The 8,454-nt window shown below is 40.3% G+C and overlaps 1 protein-coding gene across 1 annotated transcript in view; it reads right to left on the reverse strand.

Annotated features, from left to right (window-relative positions):
• The window catches only part of LOC122791071 (sonic hedgehog protein-like), a 33,789-nt gene extending 30,663 nt beyond the window's left edge, over positions 1-3,126 (reverse strand). The window contains exon 1 of the mRNA XM_044058847.1: positions 2,825-3,126. The gene's annotated coding sequence lies outside the window, so the exon portion shown is untranslated. The remainder of the gene's footprint in view (positions 1-2,824) is intronic.
• Between the last annotated feature and the right edge of the window lie 5,328 nt (positions 3,127-8,454).

Genomic DNA, 8,454 nt, shown 5'->3' on the forward strand with positions numbered 1-8,454 from the left:
GCCCCAAATAATGTTGACATCTTACAAACAAGACTAAAAATGATAAACGACTGGTGCCAAAACTATGGTCTGAGACTAAATGCTAAAAAATGCGCAATCATACCCTTCAGTAAATCAGATATTCCTGTAAATTATAATATTTTTAGATCACCCCTAAAAGTAGACTCTGTTGTAAGGGACTTATGAACACAGACAATAACCTAAACTTTTGACCACCAGGTAGCTACGGTAGTGAGGAAATCCTTAAGTGTGGCTCAACTTATTAGTAAAGGCATGGCATCAAGATCAAAGGACGTCATAATGCCATTGCACTCAGCCCTTATCGGGCCGATAATGGAGTACAATGCTCCCTTCTGCATGTACTTAACCAGGCACTTACACCAACTAAGTTTTCTCACTAAAAAATACAAAGTGCATGTCACATGTCTCATACAGACCATCTAAAGTCCCTATCTCTTTACTCCATATCATGTCTTTTATTGACAGGGGACCTATGTCTGACTTACAAGAGATTCTCTGATCCAGCCCTGATGAAAATGTTACATGTTAACAAGAATAATTATACAAGGGTTACAGGTTCCTTGGACCTGAACCTTACTTGTGAATAACAGAATTTGCTGGAGAAACAGATTCGTATCCCAAAGGCTACCTCATCTATAGAATATACTTCCCATCTTTGTAAAACAAAGCTAATCCCTCACCCTCTTCAAACAGGATTTTAAAAAACATATGGGGAACCATAAATTCACGCCCAGGTACGTACTGCCAGTGTACTTTATGGAAGTCTGTAAAATGTCTCAGGACTCCAACACCCAAAGACCCACTACCCTGATACTACCCATCCCGTATCTGGGGAATCAAAACATATTATACCATGACCCCCCCCCCAAAACGTGCACGCTGATTGGCCAGCGTGCCCGTTGTAAATCGAGTTATACTAATGGAAAAAGGTCCGGTCGCCCGGACTTTTTTCCATTAGTATGACTCGTTTTTTTTAAAACACTGTCTCGCTATGTTAAATGGGTTTAACATAGCGAGACAGCTTTAAAATAAGCAACGGAGATCTCCGTTGCTTATTTTAAAGCTGTCTCGCTATGTTAAACCCATTTAACATAGCGAGACAGTGTTTAAAAAGAGAAAGCAAGATCTCAGTTGCTTTTTTTAGTGTCTCGCTATGTTAAACTCATTTAACATAGCGAGACATTAAAAAAAAGCAACGGAGATCTTGCTTTCTCCGCTTTTGCTCAACTCTGATGTACTGCGCAGGCGCAGTACATCAGAACTGCCGGATGCCAGACATCTGCGGAAGGGCAGTAAACAGGCATTATACTATGCCATTATTTAAGAAAAGTAACAGTTTCTTTTCTTAAATAATGTCATGGTATAATAGCAATAACCCACTTCTGGTGGGTAATGCTAAATTTACCCACGGTTGGCTTTGTTTACCGGGCTTGCCGGGACCAAACCATGCCAACCGTGGGTAAATTTAGCATTACCCACACCCAGGCGTGGGTTATTGCTATAATATTGTCATATCCTGGGTATTACTGACTAGGCTTGTAAAGGCTCTTGTGTCATTAGCCTAGTAATTATCTATGAATAATCACATCTTCTTTAACTAACCTTAAATTTATTACATCTCCAAAATATTTAAAACATTAGGGGTCACTAATCAGCATAATGACACTCCCAAGGTTATAAAAAGCACAAAAACTTTTTTGTTTGTTTGTTTGATTTGCATGGGAGTTGAAACCCCAACAGCTCCAAATTGGTTTTCCTTTTCATTTACATAACTGCATACAATTTTTACTCATTTACAGCTTGATTCACTATAACAGGACGAGAAATGCGGACTCATTCTGTATATTTTGAGCACATGTATGTTTTACAACAGTTTCTTTTACTCGTTGTTTGACACACCACAAAATGTAAATCCATTCCTTGCACAAGTAAAGTTAACACATTAATAAATTAAAAGTAGACATATAAACAAAATCCCATCTATGCCTACTAAAGGTAACCAACCACGCGTCTGCCTTTGCACAAGATAGTCCCTATTTGGGCAGGTGTGCCCCGAAAAAAAAAAAGAGAGAGTGACAGAAAAATAGCAAATGTCCTGAGATTTTAGGGCCAAAACATTTTCCCGAGTGGGCATTGTATTAGAACAGCACCCGATGTCACACGCCCTTACAATGCCAATCACATTCGGCACGCACATTGCACAGAAATGCCAGTGGGAAGTCACACGCCCTTCCCATGTCAATCACTTTCGCCACGCCAACTTCGCAAAAATGCAGGGGGGTTAGAAAGCCCGATCAACTCAAAAAAGTTTTTTATTTTAGCAAATGACGTTCCGCCCTGGCTGTGGATATGGTTCGTCCTGCAAACTCTCTGTTACTGTAAAAACAACAAAGTACCACTTTGGGCATTTGAAAAGGTGGCAACCCTATGCCTAATACACACATTAATGAGCAAGCCGGAAAACGAAACTGCAATGATAAATAACCGAATCTGAAACGAATTATACAGCCTGTATATACAGACAATTATAATTTCTTCTATACACCTGACTGCGTTACTTCCGAAACGTTCATAAGTCATAACAAAACTATGCTCATTTGGCTAAAAGTAAAATTGCCAAAAGCAGCGCTGTTGCTCAAAAAATGTAAATATACTTGTACTAATAACCCCGCGCTAGAGGGTTCTTTAAATAACCGTGTCCGGAATATATTTTACATAATAAATATTTGGAAATCGTCTTTACAGAAGAGTGTATCCCACCACACACACAAACATGCGCTTAAAATAATTTAACTTTACTTACTTTTGACAAGTACACCTCACTTGTTACAGCAGCTCCAGGATCTCAAGTGACTGACTGTGAGTCCCCAGCATAAGGGTAGTTGATGCTACGAAGATAGAAGGGACGATACTAAGGGGTGGAGGGGGGTTATTTATTGCTTTCTCTCCGTGGCTTGTTTTCCGGAGCTGAAAGGTGACTATCCCTCTCTTCACAGTCAGAAAAAAAAAACGTTGTTTAATTTAGCAATAGCACTATTTGCCTCTTACTGTCCATGTTTCGTTAGGAAAGTGTCAAGTAAGTAATTGGTATTAGCACATATGCTTTCGAGAGTTTCACTTTCCAGTAACCAACATGTGCTTCAGTTTCCTATTCTCGGAAACTCGACTTTCTCTAATTGGGTTGAATACTTTCGTTTTATCAGAAGTTTGGGGGAATTACAGGAAGATCTGTCTGTTGTGTGGCACTTCAGAAAGTGCATTGTAATGCAAAAGCTGTCATTCTAGCAACTTGCTATGTTAATACTAGAAACATATTGGAAACATTTCCTTGATTGTATATCTTTGTGAAAAAAGAGTAATACTGAATTACCGTGAGTCAATAATAAATTGCAGCATTTTACCTATAAGATTAGACGTACTTTAAAACGATAACATGGTTTAGGCTTTGTCCAGGTTTCTTGTAGTACGATGTTGAGAGGTATGTGTATGTTGAGAGGCATTATAGATAAGCTCACCAGCTTAAATATAAACCCCTATAACACTAGATGGATTGCAAACTGGCTCAAGGACAGAACCCACATGGTTAGAATTGCTGGAGCCATGTCAGACTCCAAACCAGTTACAAGTGGTGTCCCACAAGGCTCAGTCCTGGGACCTCTCTTGTTCGGTATATATTTCTCGGAGGTACAGGCCAACACGGAAGGACTGTGGCTGACCAAGTTTGCAGATGACTGCAAACTGGGCGCCATAATAGACTCTCCAGCCGACACAAGCATCCTCCAAAAGGGCCTCATAGAAACAGACAACTGGTGCCAGAGCCATGGCCTCAAGTTAAATGCCAAAAAGTGTATAGTCATCCCCTTTGGCAAAAACGAAGTGCCCACAAATTATAGGGTGGTAATCCATTAAGTACAGAAGAAGTAATTAGGGACCTGGGGACCCAAGTTGATAGCAATCTCTCATTTGACAACCACGTGGCCAAAGTGGTTAGAAAAACATTTTATATAGCCCACCTAATCATGAAGGGATTCACATCTAGATCAGGGGAGGTCATCGTGCATTTTTACTCATCCCTCATCAGGCCCATAATTGAGTACAATGCCCCTTTTGGGATGTACCTTACCAGACACCTGCAGCAACTGGAAAGACCCCAAAAGTACCTCACCAAGAGGATCACAGGGCTCAAACAGATGCCATATGCTGCCCGGTTAAAGAAACTCCAGCTCTACTCAGTGGCATACCACCTGTTCAGAGGCGATCTGTGCCAGACGTATAAAGCCATGTCCAACCCGGAATTAATGGACATGCTGCACCTCAGAAAATCCAAATCCCATCGAGCTACGTGCTCGAGAGACTTGAACCTCAGCACTGAAATAAATAGGACATGCTGGAGGGACAGATTCATAACCCAGAGGCTCCCTTCACTCTGGAATAAAATCCCAGTCCAGGTTAGGCAGAGTCCCTCATTGACTCTCTTCAAGAGGAATCTTGATGAGTGGATGGGAGATCGTAGGTTTACCCCGGGTATCACTTCTGTGTCACTGTTAGACAGAGGCACAGTATACTAACCTCGAAAATGGGCATAGCAAAATAAATTTAAAATGGGTGGCGAAAGCCAAACACATTCTGGCTAGGCTTATAAATGCCCTAGGCAGATAGGCTAGTATGAACCTATGAACCTATGTGATCTAAAAGGTATAACTGCTAATGTCTAGTTTTATTTTGATAGGTGTACTGAACATATTAGCGCAATCACAATGTAAATGGGCTGTCAAATGGAAAAGAACAGAAAGAGAAGAACCAAAGACCGTATTGATCTCCACTGCACATAACTGCTGCTTTTCTTCCTACTGGCCCCGATTGCTCCACTGGTACATACTTACCACTTCTGACCCACTGCTGGCATTGCACCTATGCCATACTTTGTTGAATGTCACTAATGTCTCACAGAACAGCTAGACTACTGTCCTTTTCCCACGCTACCATTTCCACATGCAATTAGAAAGGTTTAAAAAGGGGACAGAAACATATCAAGAGAAGTAAGACACTACAGGAAATGTATTTATTCATTTATTGACATGTGATTACTGGGAAGGTTGGACTGAGTAGAAGCCAATTTTCAGCAGAGGCCCGTGAGAGAAAAAAGCTTCAAATTATTGTAAAACATTTTAAAAACAATAATTTTATGATCTTCAATCTTCTTTTTCTTCTTTCAGCTTTTCCCGTTTAGGGGTCGCCACAGCGGATCACCTTGTCCGCTCATGATTGGCAGTGGAGTTTTACGGTATCGAGTTGCCAGCCCGGCACCCAACCTTCCACAGAAGGCGCACACACGCACACACTCACACCAAGGGCCAATTTTAGAGTGTCCAATCCACCTGCAGTATGTCTTTGGGATGTGTGAGGAAACCGGAGCACCAATTTTATGATCTTCAATAATAAAACAAAATAAAACCTGCAGTTTAAATAATTATAACAAATCAGACATGATCTAAAAACTTTGGTTAAGAATCCATGCAACTTATATGACAATCATTTAATATTTGAATACATTTTAGTTTATAGAGATCAACAAGTGGGTGCAGGTATATTGAAGATTTATCCATTGTTAAATAAAGCCAACCATAGCTAAATCTTTGATATACCCACACCCACTAGTCAGTTATTGCTGTTATACAACAACATTATTTAAGAAAGAAATTACTTTTCATAAATGTCTTTGTATAATGGCACCATGGTGTACCTCCCCATTGTTTTTACATTTTCTGCGTTTGTAGATGTACTGCGCATGAGTATGGGACTTACAAGTACATCAGTGCTGTGGAAAGCAAGTAATGGAAGGAAGATCTCCATTGCTTTTTTTTTCTTTTAAATGATGAAATCTGGACAGTTATGAGGTACGAGAGAGAGAGAGAGAGAGGGCAGAAGTGCAAGGAAAATCAGGTATGTTTCTTTAGTTTTGCTGAAATGTGAACAAAGCCATAAATAAGGGGGGGGGGGGGGGCAAAGGCTCCAAAAGTGGATAGCATTGCCACCTATCCATTTTTTTCCAGACTATCAGGAAATCAAACTGATTGTCTGGTAGTCTGGGAAAACACCGCACAAACTCTTGTATTCAGTTTCAGAAAAAGAAACAGACTATTGAAGTTTGTTAAATCTGTGGATTTACTATGTTTTTTTACAAAAAGCATATTAAACCTGCAGAAAAAAGGCATCACAAATGGAAAAAGAGGGCATTCCCCTCACTTGAAATGATGATGACTTCACAAAATGGGTGGAAAGTGGGTGAGATATGGGTGGGATTATATGAGGTAGAAGGGGGCGTGGCTTAAGTCTGGTTTGCAATACAACAAAAGGTTGCCCCCTAAAAGGGGACCAGTTGTAAATGTTGCTCTTATAAACGTAGAAAGCTGCAAGAATAATAAGATTTGCATTCTTGTGCATTGTCTTAAGGAAAGAAAGTCTGAAATTCAAATGTGTATCATTATTTAATGACTTTGTTCCTCACTGATTTGTCAGAATACCACAAATTTTATGAGAAACAACTAAAAAATATGAGGTAAAAATCCAGATAGTTGAGATGTATGCCTCTGTACCATAAACCAATAGAAAATACTCTGGCCACTCAATGGTACTTCAGAAACCAGACTTTTTTCTATTGGCATATGCTCAGTTTACAATGAGCACGGTGGTTGGACTGACCAATCAGTATGCACATTTTTGAATACTAATGAGCTATCATTGTATAATTAGAGAGAAAGGTGGGGAAGAGAATTTGCTAGCATTAAGGAAGTAAGTGAAGAAGGGAGACTAAGGAGGTATAAGGAATGAAAAGGTACTTGTTCGCATTTAGGGATAGAGTTTATCCTGGTTTTGAGCAAAAGCAGAGCCAGCTTTTAGCTAGGAAGTCTTTCAGAATGGTTTTGAAAGAGGGGACGGAAGTAAAGACTTGATGGTTACAGCTGAAGAGTTCCAGGCCTTAGCAAGCCTGTATGAGTACAGACAATGCCAACAGATTTGCTAGGTTTGTAGACAGACAGACAGATGTTTTTGGTCACTGGATCACAATGACTGACTGGGAACATAGTTGCCTAGAATGGTTTTTGGTGCTGGATAGGTGGATGGATGCTGAATAATGCTATAGGTGGTAAGAAGCTGTGTACATGTTAGTTGATGAGGCAGTTCTAACTAATTTAGGCTTTTTAGTGCTATACACTGGTGGGTTCTGAAAGGTGTATTTGCTTCAAATTTACCAGCTTTGCTATAGCATTGTTCAAGTTTTAATTTTTGTGAAGCCTGGAGGTTAGTAAGGATTGGAGCACCATAAAGAAGAGTGGGGAGAAGATACGTAGTGGCAAAAAGTAGGTGCAAATATACAGGACAAAGGTTGGTCAGATTTTTGCAGACTGTCCTGAATTTTCCCTCATATCTTTGGTCTGTTCCTCATAAAATGTATAGTTTCCTGAAAATCATCCAGGATTGAAGTCCATAAATAATATACATTTGAGTGTCAGATTTCATATAGGTTCATAGGTTGCTACTAGGCTATCAGCCCTAGGGCCTATACAAGCCTAGACATAACAATTCCCTGGCTATTTCTTCCCACACTGTTTACTTCCTTGGGTCCCTGTCTAGCAGGGCGACTGACATAATCCCCAGGGTGAATTTCCTTTCTCCCATCCAATCGTCAATGTTCCTCTTGAAGAGGGCCAAAGAGGCAGTCTGCTTCACATGTATGGGCAGTCTATTCCAGAGTCTGGGGAGTCTCTGGGTCAGGAACCTATCCCTCCAGCATGTTTTGTTTACTGTTATAACAAGGTTTAGATCTCTGGAGCATGTAGCTCTAAAGGATTGGGATTTCTTTAAGTGTAGCATGTCCAACAGCTCTGAGTTTGACATGGCCTTGTATGTTAAGCAAAGATCGCCTCTGAGTAGACGATATGCGACAAAGTATAGCTGGAGTTTTTTAAGGCAGTCAGCATAAGACATCTGCTTTAGGCCTGTGATTCTTTTAGTGAGGTATTTCTGCGGCCTTTTCAGTTGTTGCAGGTGTCTTGAGAGGTACATACCAAATGGGGTGTTGCATTCTATAATGGGTCTAATGAGGGATGAGTACAGTGGGACAATGACCTTCTTTTTTCTGGATGAAAAGCCCTTAGTGATGAGGTGTGCCACATAGAAGGATTTCCTGATTGTTGTGGTGATGTGGTTATCGAAGGTGAGACCACTGTCCACCTGTGTCCCTAAGTCTCTTATCACACTTTCCGTGTTTAGTGTACTGCCACCTATGTGGTTATTCACGGGTACATGTTTTTTCCCAAAGGGGATAACTATACATTTTTTGGCATTGAGCTTGAGCTTTCAGAAATGAATGAAAATGTAAAACCTGTTGTTCTAACAGCTTCCTGAGTTTATTATGAGCAATATTTAAAT

The sequence above is a fragment of the Protopterus annectens genome, chromosome 16.part0 (genome assembly GCF_019279795.1).
Source record: "Protopterus annectens isolate FY-2018-M chromosome 16.part0, PAN1.0, whole genome shotgun sequence".
In the NCBI taxonomy this organism is placed as follows: domain Eukaryota; kingdom Metazoa; phylum Chordata; order Ceratodontiformes; family Protopteridae; genus Protopterus; species Protopterus annectens.